The sequence below is a fragment of the Ovis aries genome, chromosome 9, assembly GCF_016772045.2.
Source record: "Ovis aries strain OAR_USU_Benz2616 breed Rambouillet chromosome 9, ARS-UI_Ramb_v3.0, whole genome shotgun sequence".
NCBI lineage: Eukaryota > Metazoa > Chordata > Mammalia > Artiodactyla > Bovidae > Ovis > Ovis aries.
Window position 1 is genome coordinate 20119301 of NC_056062.1, and position 13665 is coordinate 20132965.

The 13665-nt window shown below is 39.3% G+C and overlaps 1 long non-coding RNA gene and 2 other non-coding genes across 3 annotated transcripts; all 3 read left to right on the forward strand.

The window, feature by feature from the left end:
- The first annotated feature begins 651 nt into the window (after positions 1-651).
- MIR30D (microRNA mir-30d) lies at positions 652-721 on the forward strand. Its single transcript, NR_107972.1, has one exon. It is a non-coding gene; the product is annotated as a microRNA mir-30d (primary transcript).
- Positions 722-5091: 4370 nt separating this feature from the next.
- MIR30B (microRNA mir-30b) lies at positions 5092-5179 on the forward strand. Its single transcript, NR_107970.1, has one exon. It is a non-coding gene; the product is annotated as a microRNA mir-30b (primary transcript).
- On the forward strand, positions 5168-13211 carry LOC114116349 (uncharacterized). Its single transcript, XR_003590278.3, has 2 exons — positions 5168-5523; positions 6247-13211. It is a non-coding gene; the product is annotated as an uncharacterized LOC114116349 (long non-coding RNA).
- Positions 13212-13665: the final 454 nt, after the last annotated feature.

Here is a 13665-nt window from a genome sequence, read left to right on the forward strand (position 1 = left end):
ATTGCTGCTTTATAAACAAAGCCACGGTCATGAGTTCATTTTCTTATTACCTACCTTGCTTTGTTATCTCCATGGACTGTATATGCATCTCTAAGCTAACTCAGCTGGGGACGGGCGAAAAAAGTATTAGTCTTAGTACAGATCCACTGCCAGTGGAACCCACTGTATTAGCAACCTAGATTAGGATGCTCTTGTTAATGGAAGAGTCCCTTTTAATGATAGCATCAGCGCAGCAGGCATACCTTCAGACTGTTTCAGGCACATGTATGGTCTCTCTGATTATTCGGACTGTCATTCTGGTGTGTTTATTATTAATTCTGAAACTCTGGGTTCCGGGAGAGAAAACTTCATTTTTTGCACATATCAAATAGAAAGTGTATCTTCGTGTAGAATAACTGGGTCATATCTTTAACGTTACTAATTTGCCACGATAACTTTACAATGCATATTGTCTTTTGTAATTAATTTATTTAGGAAAAATTGCTGTTGATAAACCACTTATCTCTTGCTAATGAATTTCATTAACCATATCATTTTTTTGTCCCCAAATGTCACAGATAGCATTCAGGACTAAAAGGCCTAACAAGCATTTAGAGATGGTGACCAGCAATACTTGTGTCGATGCCTTCTGTTAACTTGTGCAGAAAGTCTGTTGTTGTAAACATCCCCGACTGGAAGCTGTACCACACAGCTAAGCTTTCAGTCAGATGTTTGCTGCTACCGGCTATTCGCAGACGTCATTTCAGTGTAATTACATCTAAGAGGTAGAATTGGAGCGGGGCTGGGGGTGCCTGTAAAGTGTGTGGGTGAACACCAGGAATCTTTGGGGTTCTGCCTTCACTGTACTCTGTGTGAATGCGTGTTTCATGCCGAGTAGTGTGGGATGCTCTCCTCAAAACAGGATATCCTGGAGCGGATGCCAGCCGAGCTTCCAGACTTTAAGATGCTGCTGCTGCTGCTGGGCCTTAGAGAATTCTGTTAAAAAAAAAAAATTTTTTTTTTTCCACTATGGGTTCTTATTTCTGTTTTTACCCTGTCAGTGAACTCACATTCTTTATTGCCTTTCCAAGTAGGCTAGAGTTTGACTTCCCAGCAGTTCAGAAGACTGATTTCCTCCTTTAGAAATTCTGTAGACGTTCTTGAGAGTAAATTTATCACCACCGCCCCACCCTACCGCCCAGCAGTATATAACCTAGAAGTTTTCAGTTTTCTCTGTAGTGAAGAAATGTGTGTATACACTTTGTCTCTTGCCTCTCAACAACCCCCCACCCTAGCTTCCTGTTCTCCACCCTGAGTGACGTCACAACTCCTAGTCAGAACTGTCCTCTAAAAACTTTTGCAGGACCTCAAACTACTCAGCCTTTTTACAGCATTCACCGTTGGTTATATTTGTCTCCATTTATTGAGTATGTTTTCCTGCATATTCTCAGGTCACTGCTTGGCTTTTCTCTTCCTCATTCGCATGTCGCTGCCTTGTGAGCAGATGCACTGAATCTATTTTTTGGGGTTTCCCCACAGAGCTGAAGAATACAGGGTTTTTCTCACAGCCGACATTCAATCCACACTGTTGATAATGTATAATTTTACAACAGCTCTTTCTCCGAGTTTTGAAAATTTGCTTTCTTACCTCTATTTGTCTTGTAGACACTGGGAAACATTTCTGTTTTATTGAAACCTTTCTCTTCAGTAAAGCTTTAGTATTTTTATCATGTATGAATATTAAACTGCTGAACATGTTACTGTATAGGGCTCAGTGCATAATTAAACCAAAAGGTAAAGCCCTTGGTAACTTTTTACGTGCACATCTTCCTTGATTGGATCATAAGCTTTCTGAGAGTGAGGACATCAAATCCTTATAATTATCTGTTTTCCTGGCCATCAGCACCAAGTAGGGCACCTTGCGTGCATGGAGCTGCGCCAGCGATTTTGTTTTGCTGCAGGGGCTGCTATGTCCTTTTACCTTTCTGCAGAGGAGCAGGTGACAGTTTGGGGCATCGTGTAGCTGCCCAGATGTGTTCCTACAGCAGCCCCACTTCTTAAACACGCCTTTGCCAGAGTGCTAGTTTACAAGCCTGACGTGGCCAGCGTGGAGGAGGGGGAGGAGGATGGTGGAGGATGGTGAGCTGCTTCAGACACAGGTGGCTCTGCAACTTGAAGTATAATTTTCAAGCTTGATGATTCGCATGCAGCAAGTGTCCCTTCCTGCTGAGCTCTTAATAAAGCAGGTTTCTTGTGTACTCCTTGACCCTCCAATGTAGGCCTCAGAGTCCAGATAGCAGCAAACGGATGGGGCCATTTGGACTCTGAGAGCCCGAGGCATGTCCCCTCGAAGGGTAGAACGAGTCCTCTGCTAACAGGGTTGTTCTGTTAGACAAGGGACAGTGTTTCCTATGAAAAGTTGTGTTACACAGCCTTGAGATTCAGTAAGATGGATAGATACTGCCCAGTTTAATAATTTGCCTGGCTGGATTTGAGAGGCTTGTTAAAATGAAAGCCCAGATGTGTGCTAAAAGGAGGATGCATGTCTGGCACAAAGCTGTCACCCTCTGCCCAGCCCAGCCCCTCACCCCTGGCTGCAGGATTAGTGTACAATCTGTGCTACATAACATTTGTTCCATGTTATTCTGCCCTGGTGAGGTGAATCAGAGGCCATGCCAGCTTTAATTCTGGATGCCCTTGCCTCCGTGTACTGGAATACCACCTTATAAAAGTCATCTGCAGATGACTTCTTTATGTTTTAGTTTGGAAGAACTGCCGACTTCCCAAATGACCTGCCAGTGTAACAATTGACTGTATAGGACAAATGCTTTAAAATGTTTGAGCAGTAGTGTTTGCTAATAATCCTGTAAGAGCTTGTCTCCCCACATTTTAGCTTAGTATTGAGGAAGAAGTGTGTGGTCTTCATTGACAGGTCTTAAGAAGATTATTTTGATTGAAAGTGAAAGTAAAACATTTTTAGTTGCTGAGTAGTATTCTGAAAATGACAGGCTTTTTTTTCCTTAGCATTTGCTTTGACATTTCTAAGGGATTACTTTTTAAAAGCAAAACTGCAAAATTGTGTCTGCAAGTTCATTTCCAGTTAGACACATTTGTGTGCAGATATTCTCTGTTGAAAGCACACTGCTCGACGGGTCCTCATTGGTCTTGGTGCCGGAGTCCCTTTTACCCTGACTGGCTCCCTCCATTCCTCTGGATAAAGCTTTATTCATTGAGTGAATAAACAGAGGTACATTTGCGGTGCATATTCAGGAGGAAAAAAGTTTCAAGTGTGAGTCCGAACTTAATCACTTTTCAAAACTATGCTGTTTCAGGTTGTCTCTGCCAGTTTCCCCAGCCTGGTTCCTTACGGGCGGACAGTGTGGTGGGTGTTCTGATGTTGGGTGGGTTTCTTTTTTTCTTCATTCTGTAGCATATTACAAACTTCCTGACAATTTGATGTTCACTGCTACCTTTGCTCTGGCTCTCCAGCATGTTTGGTAACACTGTTATTAATGCGTTGGTTTTCAAATAATAGCAGGTATCAGAATTACTTGGGAGAGATTGTTAATTAAAATACTGATTGCTGGGCCTTGCGAGACTTTCTCGTTCAGTAGGTCTGTGGTGATGCTTGCTTCTCCTAAATGCCCACGTGCTCCATTGCTGCTGTCCTAGGTCTAGGCTTTCAGAACCACGGAGCTCATCTTCCGTTCGTCTCCCTGGTCAGTGGTATGGTGGCTGTTCAGTCATGTCCGACTCTTTGTGACCCCATGGACTATAGCCCACCAGGCTCCTCTCTGTCTATGGGACTTCCCAGGCAGGAAGACTGAAGTGGATTACCCCTTCCTTTGCCAAGGGATCTTCCCGACCCAGGGATGGAACTCATGTCTCTTGTGTCTCCTGCACTGACAGGTGGTTCTTTACTACTGAGCCACCTGGGAACCCCTCCCTGTTCAGTATCCATGCCCAATTAGCAACTGAAGAGAAATACTCATACAATCCCTAACTTAAAAACATATAGTAATCCAAAAATTTGTTTTGAAAAAGATTTGTTGGAAACCTGAGACCCACTTTTCTCCCAGAGAAAGCATCATATTCATTGTCTGGCCCACGAAACCTGTTTGAATATATTTGCAAAGAAAAGCAGAAGGAAAAAAAATAGTGTTGCGGTGGAATACTTGAAGCAAAAAACAGTATATTTGTAGAGGAAAAAAAAATGTGTGTGTTTAATCTTGAGAACTTGGGAATTTAATCAGAACTCCTGATTTAATCTTGGATCAGGAAAAGTGGCCTGAAGAGACAGGAGGTTCCAAAGGGCCCAGAAGGCATACGAAATTCCAGAGATCACTTTAGAGTTTGCTGGCAATAATTCTGTCGTTTAATTTTACTTCCAAGTTTGAGGATTTTTCTCTTCGAGGCAAGTATATTGATTGGGCTGCTTAAAGTGCTTTCTAGAGGTATCAGTGGTAGTATTTTCTTAATCAGAGGAATCCAGAGAGACGACGGATTCCTGGGAGGTGACTTAGCAACACTCGGGCAGGAGGAGGAGGACCCGGTCAGGGTGTGGGAGACATGTTCCTGAGGTGAACATCCTGAGGCAGGAGCATGGGAAGGAGATGGGAAGAGGCTGGGGGCAAGAAGGCTGCTTCAGGGCCCTGAGCGCCTCACAGGTGTGCTGCTAACTTTGTCTTCAACTTGAAACAGGAATCTCCTTCCTGAGGAAGAATGGATGCCCTATGCGCCATCCCAGCCATCAGGCAGGTTCCTGTAAATGCAGTTTGGCTTGTTTGAAAGGGAAGGCTGTAAACCCAGCCACATTTAGGTCTGGAACATTCATGAGATGTCTGCTTATATCGCCACCAGTTACGAGAAGAACATCACTTGTGCCTTTTCCCCTGGATTCTAAACCTTGTCTCAGAAATACCTCTTGATTGGACTTTTGCCTCATTCATGTTAATCTTTGTGCCTCCTGTTCTTTTTTCAAAAGATTCTACAAAATTATCTTTTTAAAAAAATCATATAAGTTATTCGTCATATATCCCTTAATTTAAATTTGAGTCTCAAGGAAAGGACCAGTGCAAATACGGTAAAGGATTGTGTAAGTCCTGCTTTAAACCAAGTTTCCAGTTCATGTAAACATCCTACACTCAGCTGTAACACTTGAGTCGGCTGGGAGGTGGATGTTTACTTCAGCTGACTTGGACTGTCAACCGTTAACACGGATAGAGGATTTGGCAAAAATAGTACACAGAGGCTTGATTTTCTTTCTTTTAATGTAGTTACTGTAAACTTTCATTACTGTCATATCTTTGCAGTTGTGCTCTCGTATCTCTAACATGACAGGAGACTCGGGGATTGGGCCAAGGAACGTCCTCACTTGGGTGGTGGCGTGCCGGCCGTGTGGAGCTTGTGGTGTGCGCCGACAAGCAGGGCCTCTGACATCAGACCCTTGGAGCCACCTGGGCAGTGCCGGACAGTTTGCTGTGTGATTTGGAGGAGGGAAAGGCACTGCTTCACACCTCAGAGCTTTTCTCATCTGCAAAATAGGTATGGTATCCACTTCACAGGATCGTTGTAAGGACAGACCTCTGTGATGAGTGCAGAGTGGTTCATTAGTCAGCGCCTGTCACATTAAGTCCTGATAAATGCTAACGCGCTAGCTGTTGTTCTGCCAGCCATAATGCCTAATAATAGTACATAGCCTATTTTAAGTGTTCAGTGAATAATTGCTGTTCTGTTTAAAGTAGATCAAACTCATTTTTATTTTAGCAATAAAAACGATACAAGCTTTCCGATTTAATGGAAATGGTTTGAAATCACTGTGACTTAGTGATAGAGTTTTGAAGCCTAGCTTCTTGAACTCATATCCTGGTACTACCACATACTAGGTGTGTTACTTTGGGAAGATTATTTCTCCATTTTCTCAGTCTGCTAAATTGGGATTATAACAGTACGTCCCTAATAGGATTGTTATGAGATTAAATGGGTTAATGTTATAAATAAGTTAATAGCAGTCAAATGTTACAATAATTCCTGGTACACACTAAGCTCCTGATAAATGGTAGCTATTATTATTGTTATTTCAAAACCATGTTTGTCATCCTTTTTTGTCAGAGCATAGTTGTGCCAAACATTTATAGATAAAGATAAGCTAACACCTGATAATTAGTCCTAGATATATGTTGTTTGATTTAAATGATACTCTCATATTTCATGCTCTTATTGAAAACACTCTACTTAAAATTAACTTTCTGTAACTTTGTTTTTCAGCCGCGTGAAACCACCTCTGCTTTTCATTTTTTGAGACACATTCACATTCTATATAGGTGAAAAACAAAGCAAACAGCAGCCACAGAATCAAAAGTACTGAAGAAGGACATATTGTTTCAACAGCTTGGCAAGTATCCATAAACTTATCTATGCCTGCATTCAGAATTTCAGTTCACATTTGACACTTGTACTCAGGAAGATGCCTGTGTTTATGAAAAAGTCACAGTTAAATAAAACCATGAAGTCCAGGCAGGGAGACTTGTTCTTGAACAAGTGAGTGCTGTCTTTCTAATTGTGTTCTATTTGTTCAGTAAACGAAAGTTTTGTGTGTGTGTGTTTTAAAGTTTCTTTTTATTAAGTGAGAGTTACTCTGTTACGTACTTGGATGTAAAACATATTTCAGTTAGTTTCACATTTTCATTTGAAACTTGTGAAATGCTTAAGTTATTTAATAATTTATAATACTTCAAGAGAAGTATCACAGTGCATTATGGAAGCATCATATAACCTAAGATAGTTTTATGAAATGTGTTTTTTCATATTTTCAGGTTAAGCATATTTGGAGGTTCCCCATCAATTTATCTTTGAACTTCAGTGAATAAAATATAAAATTTTCCTTTCATATTCTCCAATATGAAAAAGCATTCATTTAGCATATCATTGTGGTTTAGGCTTCCAAACGCCTTATAGGTTAAATTCCTAATTTGTAGTTTTTTAATTTATTGCTTGTTTCTTTTGTTTGATAGTCCTGTGTTTGTATCTTTATATTACACACTTTCCTGATTATATAGTAATATAATTTGGGCTATCAGCTTTGTCTCACTTCAGCACTTAGAAAAAGCTCTATGTGAAAGTTGAGTTGTAGTTGAGTCAAAAAAATTTTTTTCACTTGATCTTGTTTTAGTTAATACTATAAAGCATTCTGTTATACTGAGCTGTCTCCCACCTTTTAGATAATACATGCCTTGATTTCTTTAAAAACTCTACATTTATTAGAATTTTTTCTGATGAACATGTGCTTATAAGTTTCAAATGTTACAGAATCTGGGTAAATGTTAAAATGTTCCCATTTTCCCCCATTGTTTTCCAGTTGTCATTTTTCATTTCATTGATTGATAGAGAACATAATACAGTTGGATTTTTTATAATATTTGATATGTTCTGAAATTAAACTCCAGCTATTTTCTATCAAGTTTAAAGATTTGCTATCTCTCCTCATGATTATTTGCTATGCGTTTGGCTTAAATTATTTAGCTTCTTCCGGTTTCATTACATCTTTCTTATCTCATCAGTTCCCAATAGTAGGATTCCATGCTTCCAAACAAATGTCTCCTATAGGCTTCAGTAGTTGAAGACTGTCACTTATAATAGGGAATCTGATACACATGAGTTTGCCTTTTAGGTCTGTTCATTTCAGTTGTTTTTTTTAAAAAAAAGCAGTTTTACCTTTTGATAAAGGTAAAGTATTATTCAGTGGAAAATATTATGCACAGTTATAATAAGCAATTAAATGATCTCTTTTCATTATTAATGGCTTAATATTTAGGTTTGTTTGTTTTTAAACTAAAGAGATGATAGTATCAAATTCTGGCTTTTTCTGGCTTTCAATGAAAGGCGGGATTTAGTTTGTTTTATTTTTAACTTTTAAGTTGCCAGGGCATTATGAAACCAGTAGCAGTTTCACTTTTAGGATTTTTATATCTATATAAATTAGGATTATTTATTAATATTAGCATTAACTTCCTTTAACTTTATGGAAGAGAACCTGTCCTGAGGATGTTTGCATAATTTTATGCATATTATTCCTGTGAGGCTGAGTAAAACTGTTCCATCAATTAAAATCTTAGTAGTAGAACCTGTTCATCTACTTAGCTGTCTTTTTTGGGATTAACCAGATGCAATTATAACTGGCTTTTAAAAGTTCCAACCTTTTTTCCTTGCTTATTTCAAAGTGATTCTTTAGAACTGTTAAGCTATATGGTCAGTGTTTGTCCATAAGTGCTGTCTAAAGCTACTTAAATATAGGATTGGGGCTATTTGTGTTTTTTTTTTAAGTAGTTTGAAAAAATTTCTTTGCTACTTGTTCTTCATGAAACTTTTATAGGAGTTCAAATTCCCTGGAAAAATAAGGGTTTTGTAAGATTTCTTTGACTGAAGAAGTATAAAGGTTGCTAAAGGTATATAGTTGTCTTAATGTTGACATAAATTTCCCTTATTCTGTAGATATTTCTGAAAATTGTTGTTTTAGATATCCTATTTATGTATAATAATCATTGTTTAAAATTTTGTAGTAACATAGGAGCACAAAAAAATACCATATTAACCAGAATACTGGGTTATTTCAAGTAAAGGTATGACTTTGAAAGAGAAACAGAGTTTGGGAAATAGGTACTGGTAAATCCTGCATTCTGAGATAACTTTCTAAATATGTGGTCATTCTGTATTATTTAGACTAAACGTGAAGAGTGTATAAAAATATTCTCTTCAGTCACATACCACTGGCTGCCTTTTTCTTACACCCTGCAGTATTAATAATGGTGATCCTTCCAAGCTCCTGTGTTTTTACACACAAATATGTTTTTGATATATGTGGGATTTCTTATACCATGAAATCATACCATATCTTGTACTTTTTTCCATGCTTTGGAAAACTTTCCATATCTATGTCTCAAGTATTTTTTTTTTTTAGTTCCATATATAAATATACCAGATTCCCTGTTGGTGGATGCAAAGGTTGCTCCAGTGCTTCACTGTTGTAAGCTGTTCTGCAAAATGCACAGTATTGTGATGCATGTTTTGTGTGATTATTTCTGCAAGACCATTTGTAAAGGTGTAATTGCTGTGTCAAGGAACACATCTATTTGAAATACTTAAGGGTACTGCAGAATTGTTCTCCCAGGAGTCTGTGCCAAGTTACCCTTGGGCTGGTAGTATAAAAGAGTGCCTGTTTCCTCACACGCTTGCCCCCGGGGCATTACCATTCTTGTTCGTTTTTGCTGATCTGATAGCTGCAAAAAAGTACCTCTTTATTTTCATTTCCTTGTCTAAGAGCAAAGTTAATATCTTTTCACATTTCTGTTGGTTTTCTTTCTTTGGTTTTTATTTGTTTAATTGTTCATCCCCTTAGCCCATATTTCTTTTGATTTGTTATTTTGTTCTCATTGTTTTCTAGGAACGCTATATATTTTGGATTGGGTTACTATATGTGTTACAAGTACTTCCTCCTAATCTGTCATGTGTTTTTTAAAACTTTATTTTAAACCATTACGTAATCTTTGGTAACTTCTGGGTTTTGTTGTCTTAGAAAGGCCTGTTGCACCCTCAATATTATAAATGCATTATGCTGAATACATTATCCTTTAATCTTTTGAAATTGTATTTCATCAAAGCTAAGAAATACCATCGTTGATTACATGGCCCAGTATTTTATATACTGAGAGGGGACCAAATCTTGAGGAATGCACAGAATGTTTTCTAATCATTTCAAATTTTATTTATAGTTAACGTAAAGATTTCTTCTAAGACATTTATTCCGATCAGTTTTTTTAAACTCTTGTAAAAATGAACGTCTGTTCTGTCAGTTCTTTATCTTTGTATCAGCAATCCTCAGACCTTGGGTGTTCCCCTCAATTTGTCCCTTATTTTAATACAGCTTTCAGTATTACTGTCTGAGTATTCATCTGACAGTAATAATGTATATGGAACACCTTTTATGATACAAGTATTTTATTAGATACTTTCATAATGTTCTCATCTAACCCTTGCAGCAGCCCTTTAAGTGTTATTAGTGTACTTTACAGTTGAGGAAACTGGGACTCAGAAAAGTTAAGTTGCTTGTAATCACAAACAGTTAAAGTGATGGAGATTCCCGAGCTCAGAGCAAGCACTCTGGGTACCGTACGTAAGTGGTTCAGAGATGCAGGCTGTGGGTCTGAGACATTTGTAGAGATTGGAAAACTAAATACATGGGAGAAATTGACCCTCAGGTATACAGTCAGTCTAGAATGGAGCACGTAGAGTGTGTGATTAAATGTGTGATTCTAATTTTCATACCTTTCAGAACCGTGCCTTCAGATAAATGTTCACTTTTGCCCTTCTCTTATTAATAAACCTGCTGATACTCCGGCTCTTGTTGGTCTTCATATTGTTATAGTTCTCAAATCAGTAGGATTTATAACTGGATCTTCGCTTGAATGTGGGAAGTAAATGCAGTGGTACCAGCAATGCTGCATAACCACTCTCTCCATCTATATGTTAAACCTAAACCAGAGCAGGAGATGAGAATTGTACACCAGCATGAACAAAGTCATCCCATTTGAATCACAGTCAGCCTCAATAGTCATCCTCCTGGAACCTTTAAAGTATATTTTTAAAACCGCATACATAATAAGAATGGCAGAGTTTTATTGTGACCCTAAGGAAGTTATTTAAGCTTTTTATTTCCACAGAAGCATTTAAAGTTTTCGTTTCAAACTGAACAAACAGAATGAACAGTCCGTACTGTTTGCTTGTGTGTAAAAAATGATTGAACAGATCCCAGGCATCTTGGACAGGGCAGGTAGAGGAGTCCCAGGGCTCACGTTAGGAACGCAAACTCAAGTGCCTAGAAAACCTGCTGTCGCCACGCCATACAGGGATTTGTGGCTGTACAGGCTGGAGGCAGAGCTCTGGGTAGACAGTGCAAGTCTCTTCTCGAGTCCTGTGGCTATCTGGGGTTTAATCCATGCCTTGCAGTTACTTCTGTGTGTAACAGGTTGAGTGTGTGAGAAGCAGTGCTCATAAAAGTTGGCAAACCTGTTTTACTTGTTTCTCAACCTTTGCAGATCATTGCTTATGAAACACTGGTATTTACAGTAAATATCTTGTTTTAGATGTAGGCCAGCGCCATCCAACCGTTTGTCCTTCAACAGCTTCGCCCTTTGGTAAGTTGGCACATGGTTTGAGGTGGCCTTTGGTGATGGGAAAAGGGAAAAGCTAAAGGGAAGGACCTAAAGGGAAAGGCAGGAAGAAAGTAACATTTCCAGGAAAACGTGATCATACTGGGGATGGGAGAGCCCTTGAGAGGAAAAAGGGTTATCTCTGTCTGTGTCATGTGACCTTTGGCTAACTCCTGCAGCATCCTGACTTCATAGCCGTTTGTGTAAATGGGAACATTTGGATGTATACACCCCCGTATCCCTGTGACTCCATCCGGTGACCTGTTTCACTGTGCGTTCGTGTGTCTCAGCTCACAGTGCTAATATTTAGCAGATTGAGTCCTAGATTAAACCACCTGAATTCATCTGTGAAACGGGGTTACCTGTCTGCTAAATGGTAGCGGTTATTTAATTAGATAATCCAGATAGTCCCTTAGCGCACAGTATCTGGCCCCTACTAAGCCCTCAGGAAATAACTCGATCTTCAAAACTCTGTTCAAATGTCCTAATGTTACCTGAATCTTGGGCCTCCCAGGTGAAAGGGGGGAGAGTTCTCGTCATGCCATAAACATGTCTTCCGCTGTCTTCTCGTTTAGCACGTTATGGTGCTAGTAGTGCTATTTCGCACTGGGACTAAAATCATCACCAGTTTATCTACGTGTGTAGTGTTCCTTGAGGACAGAAACAAGCTTATTTGTCTTCATAAATTCAGTGTCTGGCATGATAAATTTTGTTGGAGGGAAAAAAGTTTACTCCTGTTTAAATAAGGTCCCCTCCTCTCTCAGAAGAAGATAATGTTGGAACAAAGGTGTCCAGTAGAAATATTCTCAAAAATCCTGGGCATGGCGACTTCCTTGGTGGTCCAAGGGTAAGACTCTGTGCTTCCAGTGCAGGGGGCTTGGGTTCAATCCCTGCTCAGGGAATTAAAGAGTTCCCATGCCACAACTAAAGTTCTCACATGCTGCTACTAAGACCCAGCGCAGCAAAATTAAAAAAAAAAAAGTTGGGCGTATTCTCCAAACACCTTTCTTTCTTTCTTTCTTTTTTTAAGTTATTTAATTGCCACTCTACTCCCAAGGATTTAATCAGTTTTTTCACTTTGATTCTTCACAGTGTTTTCGTTATAAAAAAACTGAGGTAAGTAAATGACTGACTGCCTGGTGAATAAAGCATCACAATGGCAGCACCAAAGAGTTGCTCCTGGAATCAGGGCCCTGGGTTCACGTTACAGCATCTGCTACTTTCTCGCCAGATGACAGTGATCAAATTATTTTGTCTGTCTGACTCTACAAAGTGGGCATGCTTCAGTGACTTGTAACGGTAGAAACATAGACTCCGGGATGTGCAGGGCTAGAGTCCTCGGGTGGTACTCTGGTCTCTCAAGTCTTTTCTAAGTTGTTATAACCTAATCGGAGGTGATATTCATGTAGTGCCAACCCTGGACCTGCTTACTAGAACACACTCAATTACTTCAGGAGTGGAGTTAGTTCAGTTCATACCATACCCTTGGGGAAAAAAAAAGCCTATTTATTTTACCTAATACACAATTTTTTATTGTTAAAGGTATTTAAATTAATTGTACCCTTGGTTCCATGTTGAAAAACAGAACTAAGATGTAAGTGTTGATCAAGTAATTATTCTTCCATCATGCCAGTGTTGTAGGGAAGAATGAACAGCAAAGGCATACCTGAGAATTAAGTTGTACAATTAAAGGTTAATATTTTCTCAACACAAACATATGGGTCTCTCCATCCTGTAACTCTTACATTTAATTGTGGTAACTTGAGACACACACAAAACATTAAAGCCGACTAGGTCTTTGTTGATTGCATGTTCCTTAGAAAAGATGGAAGTGTAGGGAAAATTATTCTTAGTACTAGTGATACAAATAAAGCTATTTGGTGCCTTTCAGCATAGTGCATATGGTATCTGAACCTTTGTCACCTATGAAATTTTTGTCCAAATCACTTTGCAGTTGCCGTGTTTTAAAGGAACCCCTTAAAATCCCTGACTGGTACTGTTTTACTAAATAAACATTTTCTCCTAACACTTCAGTTTCTGTTTTCTTCATTTGTTCTGCTTTTCAGAATGCATCAGTGAGTGAGTGAATTTTACAGCAGTGTAATAGAAAACTGCTGAATTGTGGCTTAAGATGGCGGTTTACTGTTCTACCCTCTTCCGTGGTTTGTCTCCAGGAATCTCAATGGAAAGGCCAGCTGAGCTAAGATAACCATCCCAAAGCTCCAAACTCAAATGTCAAAATAAAATATAACCTGTACACAGCCAACAGCAAAAGGAAGGAAAGGAAGTCCCAACTACCAGAAGTGAAGAGAGAACAGAGCAGTACACAGAGGAACTGGAAGAGACACTGACCTTCAGGATCATCATCTTGGCTGAGACATTGAACTGTGGGGCTTTTATAGGGAGACAGAGCCTGACAGTTGCGGGAAGGGGGCCTGAGACCCCCGCTGGTGCTGCAGCCTCCAGGACCGGGGTGCAGAGC